This window comes from Schistocerca cancellata, chromosome 1 (assembly GCF_023864275.1).
Source record: "Schistocerca cancellata isolate TAMUIC-IGC-003103 chromosome 1, iqSchCanc2.1, whole genome shotgun sequence".
In the NCBI taxonomy this organism is placed as follows: domain Eukaryota; kingdom Metazoa; phylum Arthropoda; class Insecta; order Orthoptera; family Acrididae; genus Schistocerca; species Schistocerca cancellata.
Window position 1 is genome coordinate 1,092,102,862 of NC_064626.1, and position 23,371 is coordinate 1,092,126,232.

Below are 23,371 nucleotides of genomic sequence, written 5' to 3' on the forward strand. Positions count from 1 at the left end.
GCCGGTTAGTTTCCTTCTCACTGCAGAGTGGAAGTTTCATTCTTACTACAAATTGTTTAAACGTATGGATCATTTATGCTAGAAATCTGTAAGACCAAGTGATAAAACAGCACTGATGAGCTTTTTTTTTATTTTAGGGTAACACTGAACTCATAATTGAGCAAGCGAAGACATGCAAAGGAGATATGTGGGGAGAACTGAAGTACGTTGCAAAATTTCACAGTCATTGACTGAGGAACAATGATATCAGGTTGAAGTGAGACGGCGCGTTCTCAAGAAACGGAACACCATTTCTGCGTATTTCGCAGTATATTTCTTTGATAATTGGGTGTAACGTCGTCTTAAGGTAGTTATAACATGGATCAGAGCTCCTGTAAAATAATCTGACATAAGAATACCTATCTCGTCGAAGAAGACTACTGACACCACCTTGATGTTTAACTGCGCTAGGCGTCCCCAACTCCCACTGCTTGGGTGTCAACGAATCTCTATCTGGATCTCCTGAACACAGCTTAAACAATGTCCACCGCTACGCCTTGCTTGCCGGTTTTTGGACAGTGCGTCAACTGTACGTACCACAAGCAAGTAACCTTTCTACACTCGCCACAGAACTGCCCGTTTTCCAATAGTGGATTTAATTCCTTCAACTTTTGTCCAGATAATTTCAAGATTTCCAGAATGAGATTTTCACTCTGCAGCGGAGTGTGCGCTGATATGAAACTTCCTGGCAGATTAAAACTGTGTGCCCGACCGAGACTCGAACTCGGGACCTTTGCCTTTCGCGGGCAAGCGCTCTACCAACTGAGCTACCGAAGCACGACTCACGGCCGGTACTCACAGCTTTACTTCTGCCAGTCTCTTCTGCGAGTCTCGGTCGGGCGCACAGTTTTAATCTGCCAGGAAGTTTCAATTTCAAGATTTAATTGACACCTACGCCGCATTGTCCTCGACGTAAATAACTGGCCGAACAAAAATACGAGAGATGTTCAATAAGTACCGCAACACATCTTCTTCGAACAATTTCGGTTACAAAAATGCAGAATTTTTTGTGGGACATCGTGGAATATATCTGCTTCAGCCCCTATAGTTTCGTAAAGTTTCGATCAGTTGAGGTGCTATATGTAGCCTTCAAAATGGTGTCTATAACGGAGGTGTGTTCCAAGCACAGAGTTGTCATTGAGTTTCTTTTGACGGAAAACTGGAGCATTATAGATATTCGCAGACGCTTGCAGAATATCTACGGAGACGAGGCAGTGAACAAAAGCACGGTGAGTCGTTGGGCGAGGCCTCTGTTATCATCGCAACAAGGTCGCTCAAACCTGTCCCATCTACATCTACATCTACATAGTTGCTCTGAAACTCACACTTAAGTGCCTGGCAGAGGGTTCATCGAACAATTTTCATACTACTTTTCTACCATTCCACTCTCGAATGGCGCGTGGGAAAAAGGAACACCTGAATCTTTCCGTTCGAGCTCTGATTTCTCTTATTTTATTGTGATGATCATTTCTCCTTACGTAGGAGTGTGTCAACAAAATATTTTCGCATTCAGAAGAGAAAGTTAGTGATTGAAATTTCGTAAATAGATCTCGCCGCAAAGAAGACCACCTTTGTTTCAGTGACTACCATGCCAATTCGCGTACCATATCAGTGACACTCTCAACCCTGTTGCCCTTCTTTGCACTTTTTCGATGTCCTCTGTCAATCCTACCTGGTAAGGTTCAAATGGTTCAAATGACTCTGAGCACTTTGGGACTTAACATCTGAGGTCATCAGTCCTCTAGAACTTAGAACTACTTATACCTAACTAACCTAAGGACATCACACACATCCATGCCCGAGGCAGGATTCGAACCTGCGACCGTAGCAGACGCGCGGTTCCAGACTGGAGCGCCTAGAACCGCTCGGCCACCTCGGCCGGCACCTGGTAAGGATCCCATATGGCGCAGCAATATTCCAGCAGAGGACGGACAAGTGTAATGTAGGCTGTCTCTTTACTGGGTTTGTCGTATATTCTATGCCAACAAAGCGCAGTCTCTGTTTCGCCTTCCCCCCAATATTATCTATGTGGTATTTCCAATTTAAGTTGCTCGTAATTGTAATTCCTACGTATTTAGTCGAATTGACAGCCCTTAGCTTTGTGCGATTTATCGATACCCAAAATTTATCGGATTTCCTATTTCCTTTAGTACCCATGTGGATGACCTGGCACTTTTCATTGTTTAGTGCTAATTGCCACTTTTCGCACCACAGAAATTCTCTATAGATCATTTCGTAATTGGAATTGACCGTCTGATGATTTTACCAGACGGTAAATTACAGCGTCATCTGCAAACAATCTAAGGGGGCTGCTCACATTATCACCTAGATCATTTATATAAACCAGGAACAGCAGAGGGCCTATGACACTACCTTGCGGAACGCCAGATATCACTTCTGTTTTACTCTATGATTTACCGTCTATCACTACGAACTGTGAGCTCTCTGAGAGGAAATCACGAATCCAGTCACACAACTGAGACGATACTCCATATGCACGCAATTTTATTAATAGTCGCTTGTGAGGAACGGTATCAAAAGCCTTCTGGAAGTCTTGGAATATGGACTCGATCTGAGATCCCTTGTCGACAGCACTCATTACTTCATGGGAATAAAGAGCTAGGTGTGTTGCACAAGAACGATATTTTCTGAATCCGCACACAGCTGTACCTCCTGCAGTGTTGGAAGGTGCGGGCACCTCATTCGAGATTATCGACAAATTGCAGTCAAGCATCTCGCTGCACAACTGGATGTCTCTGTTCGTTAAAGAGCAATGAAGGATCATCCCTGCGGAATTGCTTGCGCGTTAAAAGGCTTATCGTGACGATTTTTTGTCGAACATGTTCACAGACGATGAAACATGCGTTGATCACTTCGAACCGGAAACAAAACGGCAGTCCATGGACTGGTACCACACCTCCGGTCCACCGAAGAAAAAGTTCAAAGACGCACCCTCAGCCTGCAAAGTCTGGATGTCCTCCCTTATGGAGCAATGATCAATTCCGAAGTATGTTTTGCTACCCTCAGGAAACTGAAAAACGATTTCAGCGTGTTCGTCGCCACAAAAATGAAGACGAACTTCTCCTTTCCATGAAAACGCAAGGCCTCACACAGGTCTGCGCGCCCGAGAGGAACTCACAAAACTTCATTGGAGTGTCCTTCCTCACCCACTCTGCAGCCTGTATCTCACACCTTCCGACTTCATCTGTCTGGTCCAATGAAGGATACACTCCGCAGGAAGCAATATGTGGATGATGTGGAGGTTATTGATGCAGAAAGACGGTGGCTACGACGTCGACCAATAGAGTGGCGCCATACGGGCATACTGGCCCTCCCAGGAAGGTGGCGAAGACCGTCGCATTGAACGGAGATTGTGTTAAAAAATAAGATTTTGTAGCGAAAAGAGTGAAGAGCAATATGGTGTATTGGAATCCTGAATAAAACTATCCTGCTTTCAGCAATAAATCTGTTGCATTACTTATTGAACGCCCCTGGTAAGCTTTAATTTGATTGTCTCCCCTGCCATTGAAAGCAAAATTAAGGAGAGAAATGTTTTCTAGTCTACCCTGTTTTCACGGGAACATTACCTCTTCATTCTTCACAGAACTCTTCTTGTGTGATGCATCAGTTTTCTTCTAAGATCGTTCTGAAACTGAATGTGAACCAGTTACAGGCTCTCGAATAAATCTGCTCTCTCACTGTCTTCATCATCTTGTAGGAAATCTCTTCATATTTCTCCTGTCATTTTATGCATTTCTGAAGATTGCTGCAAATTACGGTCAAATCATTGGTATCGAGAACGGAACATAGCATCCGACTTCATTGGTAGAACAACTAAAGACTCACTTGTTTGTTCACGTTTACTTTTCGCCAAGTGCTCTCGCTCTGAAAATAAACTCCGACATAGTTACCCTCTCGAGTGAGTCCTTAGTTCTTCTTTTCGTTACGCGATCAGACTAATTAGTAACCAAGTGGAGCATCGTAACGTTACCATTTCCAACTATCCTCAGGACTCCTGTAACAATGACAGTTCTGTCACCTCAGATACCAGGGATCCGCATTTAAAACACAAAAGAGCCACCAGATACCCGACGCCGGTCTGGCACGGAAATAGCGCAGCGTCTGCTCCAGGACGGTCTATAAAAATTCCAGCGTCCCAGTGACGGCTGTTGTTCCATTAGCTGCGGCCAAGGAACGCGCCCGCGTTATTATTAGAGCTCCAGCGTGTCCAGATGTGCCAGCTATACATGGGCCACGCGGCCATCTCTCGTTCCAGACGGGCACGCGCCGTAAACTGCGCCGGCAGTTGTGTCTTTTTTACCGCGTCTTTACTTTCCATTCAGGACTTCTCCCACTCACATCACTGTCTCCGCTCGTCTTCTTAGATGCTCCACTGCAAATTCTTACGTATTTCAAAATGGATCCTATCTACTATCAGATTCTCGACCGCTGATCTGGTACACCGTCCAGTGTTTAGTCAATGTCCTTCACACATTCGGTGGAATGTAGAATTCGATTCACTTTCAACCTAAGAAACACAACACACAGACTGTCAAGAAGGCGAAAATATAACAGAGTTGACAGAATTCGCGGAGAAATTGCATACATAGTTTTCCTTGAGTCGGGCGATTGCCTTGTAATCCGAATATCGGCCAACGAAATAATTAATGCTGTACAACATTGGCAGTTCGTGCGTTTTATTTATAGTTCAAAAGATCAGCATCACTGAAGTGTCCACTGTCGTAAAATATGTATAGCAGCCTTGCAGCTACAGTTTAACAGGCACAGTAAATTGATAAATATGCAAATGATGTTCCCAAATAGACAACCTACGCTGAATCGTGTGGATGGTCCAATAAAAGTAAAACTGAAGGTGATCGTAGGAGCAACTAGTCTTATACTGGGCAAATGAGTGACGAAAAGCTGCAAAATTAGAATTGGCATTTCATATTTGTGTATCCATGAAATAAGTACAAAAATGTGCAATGAGTACGTTGAGTAAAACATCAAGGGAATGACCAGCTGGAACTCCTCGCCTTGATTTCAAGCCGGTTCTTTCACATATTATTTTACTCGTATATCTACAATCTTTCTTTCTCGCACATCTCTCCTTTTAGTCCAAACTCTAGGCATTAAAATACAGAAACTATAGTAACTAGTTCATATATGTATGCCAGTAAAAAGTTTCAAAAAAAGCTACGTAAATCTGGTTTGTGTACTCATTTTTACTTAACGGAAAGATTCTGCGTGGAGTGCTGTAAACTTCAACGTCTACTTCTGCCAGATCAGTATGCTCTAGCGTCAAATACATGCTAACCAACTGAAACAACAACAACGATACTTGTTCCCATCATTCTACACATACTAGTCGGACCCATGTTGTCCTCTACGGCCTTGGAGACTGTTAGTAAGGCCTCGTGTTTGCGAATGGCCGCAGCTTCAGGCGGTGACAGTTATATTTAGAGCATTTGTCGACTATGCCAGCTGTGTCGCAAGAGCTTCGGCGCTTGGTTGACATCTGGCAGAAGCGAGGATGGTCCCCCTGCTCAGTGGCTTCTGCTGGCAGCGGGAGGCTGCGTATTTGAAGCCGTGTCAAGGTTACTTGTGACTGTGCCTTAACGAAAACTCCAAGGAAAAGTTCGCCGGCTGTCTATACTTCAGTTTTTATAGTTTTTTTTTTATTTCCTGTACGGGCCATTCCATTTCAAATTGGATGGAATATGAGAAAATTATTGCATGTATCAGGCATAACACTATCTTCTTAAACATTAAACTCACTTAGGCTTAAACCGCTGTTTGTTACACACTGGTTTAAGTTTTAAATTTTATGGAACCCCCTTGTCTGAAACGTATAAAAATAATTAAATAATAAATATTTACGAACGCGCTGTACTCAGGTCGCGATGGGCTGCCGTCTGCTAGTCATCGTGGGAACAGACCTCGCGGCATTGTGTTACGAAATCTAGTGTAGCGCAGCAAGTGCTTTTTGCCGCTGTTTCTATTTACTTTTTATTTTTTCTACAGCTGTACATTAAAGATACCATAAAATGTTTACTAATTTTGTTTTTAAATCAAGTTCTGAACAATGTGGCATAGTTTTTATTCCATTTATAATTGTGTTTTTCAGAAATAATATGAAACATGATGAAGATTGCATTAAATTCAAGTTCTAAAAATGCCGCGTAAATATCATCTCAAACTATACAATATTTATGTCAAAATTTTCTTTCAAAATGGCTCTAAGCACTATGGGACTTAACATCTGAGGTCATCAGTCCCCTACACTTAGAACTACTTAAACCTAACTAACCTAAGGACATCACACACATCCATGCCCGAGGCAGGATTCGAACCTGCGACCGTAGCAGCAGCGCGGTTCCGTACTGAAGCGCCTAGAATCGCTCGGCCACAGCAGCTGGCAAATTTTTCTTTGAATAGTTTCTGAGCGACGAGTCTCAGAGTCATGAAGTTACTAAATTACCCTCATCTCGATAGTTAAAAAAACGGAAGCATTTGTTTACCACAGCTGCAAAAAATATTAACTTAAAGTCTGCTTTTTATGAAAGAAAACTGAGCCCCCACAAAAATCCAAGGTTTTCTGCTGTCCAAAATGAAATGAAATAGCCCATACGCACTTTGGAGTCGTGTGTTGGTGAAGCATTTGCGCCTGATTGACGTTATGTTTTTGTATGAGAGCTAACAGAAACAAATTAAACCGTTATAAAATACTTGCAGATTGCGGGAAATTGCTTTACAATTAGTTCACAGTGAAATTCCTCTCAGTTGCTTGTTTCTCATTCTGCATATATCGTCAACAGACTGAAGTGCTAGGTATTGGAATTAAACATTCTGCGTCACCGAAGACTGACATCAATTCTGTTAGGAGATGTTCTGCAAAGTGAGAACTGGAGAACTACAAAGCAATAACAGAATTATAAATCTAAGTTTCCTTACGTCATACAATTTTCCTTTTTTGCACCCTGTCGTTTCATGGGCTAAGCAGTAGTTTGTACTGAAATTTCATTTGGAAAAGAAGCATCAGGTTGTAGAAGACAGATTATTATACGGATAGAATAAACTGAAACAAAGAACAATTTACTAAATTAGCAAGCTGCTAGGTGTTTTTTTATAGTCATAGCCTCTTCGTTCACGGAGTCAAACTGAAACAAGGAACATTTTTCTAACTTAGCGATCTGCTAGGTATTTTGTTATAGTGATAGCCTCTTCTTTCAAAGTGGTTTCCGTAAATCACTTCAGGTGATGGTTTCCGGGAAGTCCTGTCCTATTTTGTCCAATTAAATTAACTGAGCACCTCTATGGCGATTGGACATGACTCTCTTATCGTCCTTATTTCATTCATTGCTGGGAAAAGGAACGAAAAGGAAGCGTGAGACATAAAAAAATACTAAGAATATATGATAATTTTTCTTTATGTTACTTCACATGATTGTGTACTTTCAGTTGCATATGATGATACAGATATACGTCTATGTGAATGTCATCTTTGGAAAGAGAAAATGATATTTGGTGCTTCATATTTCGATATTTTGTCGTCGTCTTCACTGAAGATTTATCATGTATTAGTGTCTCGATATCGTGAGGTGACACAGGTAGTGTTGAGATACACCTACAAAACGTTTCAGTTGAAGGTCCTGAGAAAGATACGCTTTTCGGGGTACGAAAGGGTTGCCAGCGCTTTGAGCTGTTGTTGTAGCAGCAGCCATAATTCTTGCAGCAAATGGCTTGTGAGAAAGGGTTGTGCCCCTGGTTTGGCTGATACAAGCTGCCAGCCTGAGATGTCGGCCATTTTCCACGCCATCAGCGCTAAAGTCTCCAGGAGAAAAACTTCGCTACAGGAGATTCATATAGAACCAATTTCGTCGAGTCTCAAAATAGAACAGTAACCCGCTCCTAAGTTGTGTGCCTTTAGATCTGGGTGATATATAATGTATCTGAACGTTAGTGAATTCCTATTAGTACTCCTGTGGATGGCCTCACACTTTTTATTATTTAGCTTCAAATTGCCAGTTTTCAAACCATACAGTTATCTTGTCTTAAATAATTTTGCAATTGGTTTTGATCTTTTGATGATTTTACTAGACGGTAAATGACAGCATCATTTGCATTGTCTTCTAAATCGTTTGTGTAGATTAGGAACAGCAAAGAGCCTATAACAATTCCTGGGGGAACGCCGGATATCACTTCTGTTTTACTCGATGATTTTCCGTCAATTACTATGAACTGTGACCTCTCTCACAGGAATACAGCCGCACAACGGAAGCGATACTCCATAGGCACGTATTTTGATTAGAAGTCTCTCGTGAGGAACAGTGTTAGAAACCTCCTGAAAATTTAGAAATATGGAATCAATTTGAGATCCCCTGTCGATAGCATTAACTAATTCCTGCGATAACGAGCGAGTACGTGTAATATCAAGTTCATAATATGTGAAACAAACAATTTTGACTAGAAGTAAAGGCTTCATTGGAACAATCTAAAGCCGGCCGATGTGGCCGAGCGTTTCTAGGCGCATCAGTTCCGAACCGTGTTGCTGCTACGGTCGCAGGTTCGAATCCTGCCTCGGGCATGGATGTGTGTGATGTCCTTAGGTTGGTTAGGTTTAAGTACTGTAGTTCTAAGTCTAGGGAACTGGCGACCTCAGATGTTAAGTTCAAAATGGCTCTAAGCACTATGGGACTTAACATCTGAGGTCGTCAGTCCCCTAGAACTTAGAACTACTTAAACCTAACTAACCTAAGGGCATCACACACATCCATGCCCGAGCTAGGATTCGAACCTGCGACCGTAGCGGTCGCTCGGTTCCAGACTGTAGCGCCTAGAACCGCTCGGCCACTTCGGTCGGCGGATGTTAAGTCCCATAGTACTTAGATCCATTTGAACCATTTTTGGAACCATCTAAGAGACAGGAATTTCTAGAGTAATAAGAAAATACATCTGTTGCAAACTCTAGTTCGGTTGTCCTAATCCTGTTTGTATACGATTTAATAAAAATCCCTCGTTGCAAAGCTGGGATTGCGCCTTCAACATTCGAGTACACTTGCTACACTATTGTCATGGTGTTATCGGTGTCCTCTCTGAAACATGGAGAATAATTCTGATAAGGTAGATGAAGAGCGCAGTATTGTTAAAATGATTTTTAGTGCTTAAATTGTTTTGATGTTCTGACATGAATCATACTCTCTCGGACCATGTTATTACTTTTATACATAAGATCTGTGGATAATGGTAATTAGGTAATGTGTCAATCAGTTGATTACGACGCTCTTCTGAGAATCACGAGGGGGACAACTGACGGCATCTTGGTCTTTACGATTAACAAAAAAATGGCTCTGAGCACTATGGGACTTAACATCTGAGGTCATCAGTCCCCTAGAACTACTTAAACCTAACTAACCTAAGGACATCACACACATCCATGCCCGAGGCAGGATTCGAACCATTCGACCGTAGCGGTTGCGCGGTTCCAGACTGAAGCGCCTAGAAGCGCTCGGCCACACCGGCCGGCTTACGATTAACAACCGCCATCTCTGCTTTCATATCTGAGCAACTGGCACCAGCTTCCTTTTATAATAGGTAGCAGCCACTTCATATGTGTCAGTCTGTGCGGACTATTTCTAAAGAATTTAAGTAGGATACTGGAAGAAAGAAAGGCAGCCAGAAAGAAAAGAGGTTGGCAAGGTAATGCATAGGACACGCACAATTCGTTAATTCTCTAATAGAAGAGTCTCACCTGCCTCGAGATGACTGGGTGTTTGTGTTGTCCTCATCATTCCATCATCATCCAGGAAAGTGGCGAAATTGGACTGAGCAAAGATTGGGCAATTGTACGGGCGCTGATAACCACGCAGTTGAGCGCCCCACAAACCAAACATCATCATCATCATCAATAGAAGAGTCAATCAACAGTCAAACTGTTGTGTGGATCACGAAGACTAGTCGTTGAGGTATTTAACAGTAAATGTGCAGTAATAGAGACATAAGATCGGGAGTGAACCAATTTCAGAATAATCTTACAACAGATGAAAGACACGACTCAAAAACTGGAGAAGATAAAGAAAATGCAGCAAGCGGAATGTAGTGCGGAATCTGCGCAGAGTGAGTTGCTGTGAGTCTCCGTCACTTGATAGCTATCGTCACAGGCAACTGGCTTGGAAGAACCTGTGTCATCAATGCGGGTACTGTATGTATTGCACGAGCCAGCCCGCAGCGTTTGCGGATCTTAATGAACTGGGACCATCACAAAAGGACCCAGGGAGCTGCAGGCCGTGTGGGCGTACTTGCTCCACCAAAATCTCACGGGAAATTTCTGCAGCCGTTCCGAGTACATCCTATATAGTATTCGACACGCTGCTGAGTCCACTTCCTGCGTACGTGTATGGTAATCTTCAGCATTAATTCACAGGACCGCCACAGCAATTCTACAGTCTATTTATACTTCTGTCATTGTCACGCATACTGACGCTGCGTAGGACAGGTTCGCTGGGATAGGTATAAGCTGAGCCAACGCTTGAAACTGTAAGCCTTAGTATTATCTTGCAACTCTCTGTCCAGATCTTCAAAAATTTATTTGTTGTCTCTGGATTATCACACCCACTGTTCACTGAGACAGGTATGAGCTTTATGTAGCCTTTCTTTGTCGTCGCGTTTAGCCCTTTGCCAAAGAGGAATGTGAATAGTTCTCTAGTCATTCTTCCAGTACTATTGTTCTAAATCCTCGATTGTAGAATAATATTATATTGCGATTTTAACCCGGTACTGCTTAACTGTGTGCTGGGCACCCATTAATTACACAATAGCGTACACTACTGTTCTTTGTTCGTATGAAATGTGGCTTGTTTCTGGGTAAAATACGGGGAGGGGAATGTTGTCAAACATTCTGGCAGACATAACATTTCTGTTTACTACGAGGCAGGGATGGCTTCGCCGAAGCTGTTTGTATTTACAGTGTCTCGCTGAAGGCTAGCTGCTTGCTCGGTGGCTGGAACAATGGAAGTGTCTCCTCTGTTAAAACTGAGATTACTCTTCAAAACTTCCACACTTTCTCACATCTTACGTCTAAGATGCAGCACTCACTGATGGTGCTGTTGTGTAATGGAAAGTAAGGTAGCTGGGTGGTTTAATGATAAGCGGAATTACTATGAGGTATGCTGAATGGCAGTCTCTCTTGAAAATGGTTTCAAGGAGGGTATTACCATAAAGAAAAGAAACAGCCAGACAGTATAAGATTATAGTGTTCGCAGTAAACTTACGGGTAGTCACACCATTTACATTCCTTAGGGTAAACTGCGAAGCGACCCGAAATGCGTAATATCAGAGGTGGAGAATATAAATGGAAGACTCAAATCATTTAGGAAGATTCTGTGAAAGTGCAATACACCTGGTAAGGAAAACACAACGAAGACTATAGTGCACATAGTTCTAGAGCACAGGTGACAGGGATTCTTATATAGCGGTCCTGACGGAAAACTTGGAGGCAATTTAGAGATGCTTTGGCATGGTTGTAATGACATATTGCAGTACATACGTAAGCGTAACCGAGATGCTCAGAGAGCTAACTTGATCAACTTTTGGATGTTGATGCTCCTCTTTCTTTCCGTGCTTGCTGAGAAAACTGGTGAGACAGCTTGCTGAGAAAACTGGTGAGACATTCCGCCTTATGTTTTACTTTTCCCAAAAGCTGATTTTTTTGGGAAGAGAGCGTGTTGTACAGGAGCAATCTTAGTGGTCAAATTTAGGCGAGGTTGACTGTACAGTCGTTGTACCACCTGTCATATATGTAGCGTAACTTGTGTAATGTTACTGTGAGGTATCCTCCGTTATGAACCATATATACGACAATACGTAATCGTATGGTTTCAGAGTCACTATGTTAAGCATAGCCCTGGCGATTCTTTGCTACGATTTCCTGCACTTTTTTAGGTGTCTGTATTGTTCACGTTTCCTCACTACTTGTTATGAAGTAAGTAAGGTTAATGGAATGTAGTCCATTTAAATCAAGCGATGATGCGGAAATTAGATTAGGAAATTATACACAAAAGTAGTAGATCAGTTTGGCTATGTGTGCAGCAAAATAGCTGATGATAGAAGAAGAAGAAGAAGAAGAAGAAGAGAACAAATAATATGTAGATTCGTAATAGCAAGAAAAGCGTTACTGAAAAAGGGAAATTGTATAACATCGAATATAGGTTTAAGTCTATCCTAGAGATATTTGTCCGGAGCCTAGTCTTGTACGGAAGTAAAATGTGGACAAGAAACAATTTAGACAAAAAGAGAATAAGAGTTTTTTGAAATGTGGTGCTACAGAAGAATATTGAAGATTAGATGGGTAGATCATGGAACCCATAAGTACATACTGAATCGAATAGTGGAAAAAAGAAATTTATGGCAGCTTAATTAAAAGAAGGGCTCGGTTGATAGTACATATTCTGAGGCATCAAGAAATCGTGTGGAGAGAAGTGTGGAGGGTAAAAACTTTAGAGAGAGAGCATGTCTCAGCTACAAAAACCAAGCTGAAATGGTTGTAGGTTGCTGTAGCTATTCACCGATGAATAAGCTTGCACATGATGGGGTAGCGTGGAGACGTGCGTCAAACCAGGTTTCGGACTGAAAACAACAACAACAACAGCGTACTACTCATGTCCCTTACTCTCTACTTCTAGTGAAAATAGCTAAAGGTAAATGAACACGAAGGCAAATCCATTGATATTACCTTCAAACGTAGGTCTAATGAAGGATATTGTCTTAAGTATACGTGTCACAAGTTTACGCTCCTACTATTCATGTGGCTTTTACACAAAGGCTTCTGAAATTTCCGTTGCGAACTTCTGGGGTGTATAGTGGGCATTAGGTAGTTAACAATTTACACAGAAACACAAGTCGACAGAGACATGCCATTTTCTTGCTTCAGGAAAACACGCGTGAAACAATACTTCCAAACCTTTCGTTGTATGGGTGGTGCGGCCATAACAATTTACTGTGACTGTGGTATTTACTAAATGTATAACCGATTTATTTATACAGTAACAGCACCTAACGCTAAAATGCGTTAGAATCGAAAAATATCCATGTATCACTTTACACAGCTCATGTACCTTCATTCACTGACGGCCTGCAATCGAAATCCTCTTAAAACAACAACGGTTAACATTTAGAGTTATTGCCACACTTGTTATTTTGGTACAGATGTAATAATTACCATATTTTCAGAGACTTGCTGACACTCCTTCGTCCAGCAGGACTCTAGAGTGTTGGACATAAGGCCTTAAGTATTTGCTCCTGTCGCACAGACACTGTTCTCACTGAAAATTCAAGGGCAGATTTCGGAATACCCTGTATAGAATGCTTCTTTTCCTCTCAAATAACCATGTCAGAGTCCTAATTCTTGATAACTGAAAACGTCGTCAGGTTCTTCTTGATATCAAAAGAATGTAAGTCTAACCAAATTCGTAACTGAAGACATTTACGGGTTGCGGATACCTTCTTACTCCAGTAATTACGTATATTCAGAAATTCATTGTGCCTTTCGTTGATTTCTCTCTCTGTCCGAGTTAGAGAGATAAGTACTAAATCTCCAACTGGCAGACACTGCTGCCTGACAGGGGCGCGGCGCTGTCACCTGGCGACAGGCGCCGCAATTAGTCCTTGGCAGAGGGCGTGCCCCCAGCGGACCGGCAGCTGGGGTGACCGCTGTCATTTTCCCAGGTTTCCATCTAAAACCGTCCGTCACCTCCCGCGGTCGTTCCCCTCCCCGCGCGGCTTCACACCCTCCCCCCACCACCGCCAGCGTCGCGGCGCCGTGACCCACTGCCCGTTGCGCAACGGGACGGCAGCGCAAGAGCCGCCTAAGCGACGCTGCCGATCCGCTCGATAGCGGCTTCGTCTGGCCCGGCGCCTCTCGAGAGCAGGGAGGAGGGGTGGGGGTGGGGAGGTGCTGCAGCAGCTGAGGTGCAGACTTACGAGCTAACGACGGAGCCACATCGCGTCTGCTAATTCTCGTTTGACCGTCAGTGTGTGACGAGAGATATCGGAGGCACCGTACACATTCCACATACCGAATCACGGGATGCAGACACCGTGTGATTAGGATCCCGACCTTCTGCTGATAGGAACTGAAAACAACAGCCTCATTGGGACTACAGCGGAATGTACCGGGTGATCAAAAAGTCAGTATAAATTTGAAAACTGAATAAATCACGGAATAATGTAGATAGAGAGGTACAAATTGACACACTTGCTTGGAATGACATGGGGTTTTATTAGAACCAAAAAAATACAAACTTTCAAAAAATACCCGACAGATGGCGCTTCATCTGGTCAGAATAGCAAAAATTAGTATAACAAAGTAAGACAAAGCAAAAACGATGTTCTTTACAGGAAATGCTCAATATGTCCACCATCATTCCTCAACAATAGCTGTAGTCGAAGAATAATGTTGTGAACAGCACTGTAAAGCATGTCCGGAGTTATGGTGAAGCATTGGCGTCGGATGTTGTCTTTCAGTATCCCTAGAGGGGTCGGTCGATCACGATACACTTGCGACTTCAGGTAACCCCAAAGCGAATAATCGCACGGACTGAGGTCTGGGGATCTGGGAGGCCAAGCATGACGAAAGTGGCGGCTGAGCACACAATCATTATCAAACGACGCGCGCAAGAGATCTTTCACGCGTCTAGCGATACTTTGTTTTTTATTTTGGTTCTAATAAAATCCCATGTCATTCCAAGCATGTGTGTCAATTTTTACCTCTCTATCTACATTATTCCGTGGTTTATTAAGTTTTCAAATTTATACTGACTTTTTGATCACCCGGTACATACTTCCGAGAAATTTCATTGATAAGTTTTGTTTCTTGTATAAAAAATACGAGGATAAATTAAAACGAAAACCTACGGGGAATGAAAATCAAATGTAACTGGCAAAATATTTCTATTTTACTTGCAGTGATACAGCGTCACTTAATGTTAGTAACTGATATGATAAGCCATGTTAGTTCTGCCTTATTATTGTTGTTTGCGAAGGGGCCTTTTAGGACTATGCAAAGTACAGGGTGTTTCAAAATGAACAAAAAATGCTTCAAATGGCTCTGAGCACTATGAGACTTAACATCTGAGGTCCCCGAAGCCGGCCGGAGTAGCCGTGCGGTTCTAGGCGCTACAGTCTGGAGCCGAGGGACCGCTACGGTCGCAGTTTCGAATCCTGCCTCGAGCATGGATGTGTGTGATGTCCTTAGGTTAGTTAGGTTTAAGTAGTTCTAAGTTCTAGGCGACTGATGACCTCAGAAGTTAAGTCGCATAGTGCTCAGAGCCATTTGAACCATTCATCAGTCCCCTAGACTTAGAACTACTTAAACCTAACTAACCTAATGAAGACGCACACATCCATGCCGGAGGCAGGATTCGAACCTGCGACCGTAGCAGCAGCGCGGTTCCGGACTGAAGCGCCTAGAACCGCTCGGCCACATCGGCCGGCGAACATACCGGTTTTAAGGCGTTGTAGCATTTATTACCTTCTACTTACAATTGTAAATAATACGCCAAACGAAAGAGCAACTCAAATAGTTTTTTTTGCATACCTGTGCCCAATGGGAAGAGTATGGAATGACAAAGAGCGACTGGCAAACGTGTTGAACGAGTGCGAGTCTTTCACGCTTAGCCCTGTGGAAAGTTTATGGGCCTTTCTTTTTCGGTGAATGAACTGTAACAGATGGTTCTCATCTTGATGTGTTACGGCTATGGCCAATGGTTCAATGGGAAGAAGCTGAACATCACATCTTTATTTGGGAGCAAGATGGTGCGCCGCCTCACTGGCGTAGGTCAGTAAGCGACTGGTTAAACAACGTTGTATCCGGCAGGTGGATTGGGCGCAAGGGGCCAGTTGATACAGCATTTTATGCAAGACCTCCACGTTCAAATACGATCAGACGCGATCATGTGTATTTGCCTCCAATACCAGCTGATCTATCCGACTTTAGAAACTGTTTTATTGCAACAGTTACTCCTGACACATTGATCAAGGTTTCGGAACAACTTGCCTATCGACTCGATATGTGATCGGTGTTCACACTGAATAATTGTAAGAAAAACTGTTTGTCTCCAGAATGAGATTCTCACTCTGCAGCGGAGTGTGCGCTGATATGAAACTTCCTGGCAGATTAAAACTGTGTGCCCGACCGAGACTCGAACTCGGGACCTTTGCCTTTCGCGGGCAAGTGCTCTACCAACTGAGCTACCGAAGCACGACTCACGCCCGGTACTCACAACTTTACTTCTGCCAGTATCTCGTCTCCTACCTTCCAAACTTTACAGAAGCTCTCCTGCGAACCTTGCAGAACTAGCACTCCTGAAAGAAAGGATATAGCGGAGACATGGCTTAGCCACAGCCTGGGGGATGTTTCCAGAATGAGATTCTCACTCTGCAGCGGAGTGTGCGCTGATATGAAACTTCCTGGCAGATTAAAACTGTGTGCCCGACCGAGACTCGAACTCGGGACCTTTGCCTTTCGCGGGCAAGTGCTCTACCAACTGAGCTACCGAAGCACGACTCACGCCCGGTACTCACAGCTTTACTTCTGCCAGTATCTCGTCTCCTACCTTCCAAACTTTACAGAAGCTCTCCTGCGAACCTTGCAAGGTTCGCAGGAGAGCTTCTGTAAAGTTTGGAAGGTAGGAGACGAGATACTGGCAGAAGTAAAGCTGTGAGTACCGGGCGTGAGTCGTGCTTCGGTAGCTCAGTTGGTAGAGCACTTGCCCGCGAAAGGCAAAGGTCCCGAGTTCGAGTCTCGGTCGGGCACACAGTTTTAATCTGCCAGGAAGTTTCAAAACTGTTTGTGTTTCTCTTTAATTAGTGTATTATTTATAATTGAAAGATGAATGTAATATGTGCTACAAAGCCTTAAAACCCGTATATTCATTTTAAGAAAACCCTGTACGTAATGCCCCTTTCTCTCTTCATACCATGTTTTTTCCAGCCTTTTTCTTTGCTTTTTCCTCGTGGTCAGTTTGCCTTTGTGAATTATAGGCCTGAAGATTTCGCAGTTTTGGACACCTTCTGGTGTAATTCCTGTCAGTTTATAATCAGTTTTAATCTCACCAGTCCATTTCATCGTGTCCGTTTTGGCTTTACTCTTGTTGTGAAAGATTTCAACTATTTGTTTTCTAAGTCTGTCAGAGTTCATTCTTTTAATGTGCCTGTAAAATATTAACTTGTGTTTGGTAATGTCACTACGAGTATTAGTGTATTGTTTGATTTCCCGTTTGCCTCTGAGTCGGTATTGTTCATCTACAAGTTTTGGGCCTAGAACTTCTCTTGTGATTTTGCATTACCTTATCTCAATGTTTTCATTGTCTGTTTTCTTATTCTAAATGAGTGTTTTCGATATTCATGGATGGATTCTGGCTTAATCGCTAAATAATGGCTTAGTATGTTGTGCTTGGGGATGTATTTCTTATTGTAGATATTTTGAGTAAATCGGTATGCCGTTTTCATATTTTGGCATCCAATTTCGTAGTTTTTGTTCCGATCCCATTTTCCTCGATGGTTTCACCGAGAAATTTAAGTGGTGGAGCTCGTCTCTATGAATTTTGGTGCTTGTTTACTTCAGGACAAGTATTATGTCCTTTCAAAATATATTTAGAGGCTGGCTTTTTCTGCAGTTTCTTTGAAGAATTCAGTCCGATTTTGTGCCGATGTCATGTCGCGAGTTCAGATTGCTAAATCGTCAGCAAATGTTAGGCAATCTATAAATAACCTGTCTCCGCCGAAAGTGATTGGTTGTTCAGTTGTGAGAACTGACTTCTGTTTGCACCATTCTTGTATCATTTTCTCAAGGATGCGATTGAAAAGTTATGGAGACAGAACACCTGCTTGTCTTACCTCCGTTTTGATTTTGAAAGGATCTGAGATTTCCCCCATAAATTTAATTTTGTAGTTCATGCGTGTCAGTGTTGTTTTATGATTAAAGTGTTTTCAGGTCTAGACTTCGTTATTTTAATATCTAAAAGAGTGAGGGCGCTCGGGCTTCTTATAAATCAACAAAGGTGCAGACTAAACTTTTGGTACAAATTCTCTGATATCTTGGGATTAGCTTCAGTTTTTAGATTTGCTCTGGGTAAGAACAGCCTCATCTGAGTCTCGCCTGCTATTCTACAGTTATTGATTCAGGTTGTTACTGTGCTGTGTCGAGAAGACAGGGGAATAGAATTTTGTATGCAGCTGATATTAGTGAGAGGTCCCTGTAGTTATTTACATTTTTTCTGTGTCCGTTCTTGTGTAACGGGTGAATTAATGCATTTTTCTAATCTCCTGGAATTTGTTCTATTTACCAAATGTCTTGCGTAATTTCGGTGATTTCTTTTGTAGTATTTGACCCTGCTGATTTAAGGATTAATGTTATGATTTCATCATTTCCCGATGACTTATTGTTCTTGCGATGTTTGATCTAGTTCTGTGCTAGTTGTTTTTCCCTTATTTCGTATTTCTTTGAGGCGCCACAGTGCCTTACAGATTCCTCGTATCATTAACTTAATTTGTGCTAAAGGAGTTGCCTAAATGACGTACAAGAAATTTTGTTTATGGCAGAGAATTGCAGTGTATATTCGTTCAATAATACGTTATAGGAAACATATTACCTCTGTAGTAACACAGTTTTTCCACTATTTTCCATTCTGTTGTGTCACGTAATGCATTCAGGCACTGTGTGCTTGAGAGCCTCACAAAGTCATTGGAAAATTTTCTGCTAGCGTTGTAATTGGTCGGATTAGTCCGCACGAAAGACAACGTTTTGCGACTGGTAATTGTATTTCAGACGTACTCAGAAATTACTCCATGGGCTGCTCAGACTGTAGTTGTCGTTGAAGGGTTAATGTTAAGTGCGAGAATCGGGGTTTGATGTCTGATTGGTGCTAAAATTTTATCTATGGTACTCGGTGTAATTTTCACGTCTGTCGAAAATGACACTGTGATCGACATCAAGTGTTAAAGTCTACTCCGTATGTAGCTAGCTGGGTGAGCCAGATAACAGACAGCAGGAAGGCTAGATCATACTGCTTCACTGCTTTAATAACGCCATGCCCCGTGCAATACTAAATTTTGGCTTCTTGGCCACTTTGGTTATTTTGCAAAGGAAAAATCAGGTTATATAACGAGTTAGATTAGGGCAGGTACAGAGACATATTGAAAGTAATTTTTCACATTTTCAAAGAAAATGGTGTAGGAAATAATAACGATACGAAGTACTATTTGATAGGCATGCACATTTTTATATTTCTGAGTGTATCAGGTTAGACACGTTTCTTCAGGACAGTTAGAGGAGGAGACAAAATGTGGAGCTACTTTTTCAGAAATTGTATAATGTTCTCATTTCTTTTCTGGGAGTTACTTCTTTGTTTATTACCATTTGAAGACACTGTGGTATGACGAATGGGTGGGGGGAGATAAAAGTATAGACGACATATAGAAGAACAACGTGTCCTCGAATTGAACTCACTGCAGTGAGTACGTCGGTGGCAGGAAAAGTCTGCTGTTTGAAGAATTTGTTCACGGGTGCCAAACAGGCTGGCTTCTGACGCAACTACCAAAGCGTCAACAAGCCGTAATAGGAGACAATGAAAACACGCGCTCAATAAGCAGTCGTCCGCACAACGATCGGACTGCTAGTGCCAAGCGAGGAACACACAAACCAAACGTATCCCAAAGACGGCACACTGCGCAAGCGAGCAACTAGGTACGCGGACAGCTAATAGTATACTTATGCATTCAGTATACGTGGGAGTTTTACGAAAATGGAGTGACAAAATCTATACGTGGGAGCTTCATCAAAATGGAATGACAAAATCTATCGAGTATAATAAAATATTCGTGTCGCACTTTCTCATGATCTCCGGTACGCGCACTCTTTATCGCCTTGGTCGGATCAGTATGTCCAGCTAATCTAGAAAACAACTAGCGAATTCATATACCTTTCGATACGGAAACGATGAGACTATTTTGTAAAAGTATAATATTCTTAACTCAAAATCCAACGTTCTCGAACTGCAGTTTGCCAACCTCCACTTCAAAGATGAACCACACTTTCCTAGAATTCTCCCAATAAACCAAAGTCGACCATTCGCCTTCTCTCCTTCTGTCCTTAGGCCCTCGTTCAATTTCATAATCGCTTTGCAACGTTACACCTAGATATTTAACCTACGTGACTGTGTCAAGCAGCACGCAACTAATAGTGTGCTCGAACATTAAAGGATCGTTTTTCCTACTCGTCTGCATTAACTTATATTTTTCTACATTCAGAGCAAGCTGTCATTCATCACACCAACTAAATTTTGTCTAAGTCATCTTGTATCTTCCTACAGTCACTCAACGACGACACCTTCCTATACACCACACCGTCATCAGCAAACAGCCGTAGGTTGTTGAACGTCCTATTTGACATACCATGTATGTACGTAGAAAATAAGAGCTATCTTCTCGCACTTCCCTAGGGAACTCCCGACTCTGATGAAAACCCGCCGTTGAGGATAACATACTGGGTTTTATAACTTGACCTTCGGCAGACCTCTGTGGCTTCAAAATCACACGCCAGTTTTGTTGTTATTTTCTATTCGTCTCTGAACTAAAGACATTTGTGGACTACTGCAACATCAAAATTATAGTATGGGAGCATACTGCAGTTGTTGGAGCCTTTTAGCATTTCTTTGACCTTTTTCCGTTCCATATCCAGAAAATAAATGTTTTGATCATAAGAAAAAATTATGAGCGTAGAGGGTTAAGAAGCCTTCTAGCCACTCAAATTTCTTGGAAACAGTTCCATGCGTTCATATCTTCGTTAACAGAATGCAATGGGGCATTGTATTCTCAACGTATTTGTGTCTTTTCAGAGCACACTCCCGTCGTTTTGATTTTGTTCTGTAGCGTCCTAATTCATGTATTTGGTGGGTCCATGGCATGTTTTCTCTTTTATGTCGAGCACTGCTTTTGTCATATGGTGAGGTTCACGGTGCATGACATTCATGTACCAGCTTCTCTTGGAGCTTTTCCGCTACCTTTGGTACCTTAAACGAGCCTCGGATGTAGTCGTTTCTTGCTCTGTCTTTTAGAGTTACTCCTTCAGACCATCGTAGCATCTATGTCTCTGTAACCTGGAGTTCTCGAGCATCTAATTTGCGTATGGTCCAGCATTTCTGAATCGAACGTTGAAACTGGTCTTGTCGCTCGTATTGTATATATTTCCTGTGACTTCGATAGGCATTTCCGCATCATAGATAACTCCTGCTAGTGACTGCCATTTCGAAACTACCTAACTTTTTTACGGTTTTCAAAGTCTTTATCCTTAGAAGGTGTAGATGTTATTACCGATACGAGGTACTTGAACAGAGCGATTGTTATTTTAAGGGGTTTTCTAAATGTAGTCTTCAGAAAAGTATATCGTCGCATTAAAAAAAAATACTTCCTTATATAGCTCAGTTGATACAAGAGTTAAGAGAACTGCCATACAGCAAAATTACGAGATCCTAGGCGTACTGTTATTTGGTAGAAAACTCGTTGCGATATCTTGAACTGTTTAGGAAACAAAACAGGTATTATGTCTTCAGCCACTCACCACGTATACACCGTCCGTCCAAAAAGTTCCGATACTGGTTTTATTCCTGGCGTATAAGCGACGTCAGCGCAGTAACTTCGGTGATAGCTTGAACTCCAAACAACAAATCTGCATTCGACAAGTCAATTGTGAGCAGGCAGTGTTAAGTAATGGATGTGCGGCCGTAGTGTGTCAACGTTTTTTGTGTGTCATAAATCGCAATGGAGCAACATCTCTAAATCGAGAGTTAAAGAAATTCTCCAGAATGTTTGGAAGAACAGAAAAGCGTGTGCATAGTTTGTCCCGCAGACCTTGAATTTCAAAGAAAAACTACGACCCATCATCGACTCCCACTACTTGATTGAAAACGCAGATAATTCTGTTCTGGGAAAAATCATCACGGCTGACGAGACTAAGTGTTATCTATACGAACCTATCACAAAAACAAACTGCAGAAATTCACGCTAAGGACCAACGCTTTAACGATATAACTTGACTTTCAAGCCAGTATGATACGCTAGTTGAACAACGTCCCTAAGCAGGACTTTTATAACAGCTTCGCATAGGTGTTTGAACGTTCTGTGCGTTGTACTCAATTGGCGGGAGAGTATCTAGAGCAGTGGCTCCCAACCTAGGGTAACTACCCTCAGAGGACTAAAATGAAATTTTCTGAGGGATGAAAACAAATGAGTTTGACTGCGATTCAGTCATGAAACAAAAGATCTTTACTACTACCACAATTCTGTAAGATTAATACTGACTATGTAAGTTATCAGTAATTACTTTTTCTCAATTGCTATCATTATGAACATTACTCGTTTCTCATATAGCCCAACCACTACACACATCCTTCGTGTTTTGTACCATACATTGGTCATGGTAAAAGTGAGACATATGTAACAAACGCTAAATATCTCACGAAAATGTGTTCTCCAAGTTGTAGATAGTTTCTGCAATAGACCAGAAATTGCTTCATCGCTCACTTCGAAACAAATAAATAAACCAATTGACGGCATTACAACAGCATGCAGGGTGTCCCAGGAGGATTGGTTAATATTCAGGGATTTGACAGGAACTATCATTTGAAATAAAAAGTCTAGTAAAAACAGGCTCTAAAGTGCATAGCTTAAGAGCTATCAGTACTTCTTCATCCTCGAGACTGTGAAACACATCTTTTCTACTGCAAGCTCTTTGCTTTCCATATTTTGAGAGGTGATAATATGGACCAAAACAAGACAAAAAGACCAGTAAATACGGACTGTAAACTGCATACCTTATGAGCTACGAGCACTGATTCATCGTTGCCAGAGTGAAACACATCTCTCTACTGAATAAGTGCCTATAGTGCTTAAGTTATGCGTTCTAGAGCCCATGCGTACTTTTTTTCTTGTTTTGGTCCATACTGTCTACTCCCAAAACGTGGACAGCAAGGAGCTTGCAGTAGAAGAGATTTGTTTCACAGTATCGAAGATGAAGAAGTGTTCATAACTCTTAAGGGATGCATTTTAGAGCCCATATTTACTAGACTTTCCTGCTTCGAATGATAATCCCGTCACATCCCTGTCTACTGGTCATTCCTTCTGGGACACACTGTGTAAGGGCTAGCTGTACACTGGAATATTATTATTATTAATTATTATTAGAGTGGACAGACACAAAGCGTTAACAGCTGCTTCCAATTTCTGCCAGCTCAGACTTAAGGAATCCAGCAATAGTCCTATTTACAAGAAGGGGAGGTAT

At 42.1% G+C, this 23,371-nt stretch overlaps 1 non-coding gene across 1 annotated transcript; it reads right to left on the reverse strand.

The window, feature by feature from the left end:
* Window positions 1-742: 742 nt before the first annotated feature.
* Window positions 743-817, reverse strand: Trnas-cga (transfer RNA serine (anticodon CGA)). Its single transcript has one exon. It is a non-coding gene; the product is annotated as a tRNA-Ser (tRNA).
* Between the last annotated feature and the right edge of the window lie 22,554 nt (window positions 818-23,371).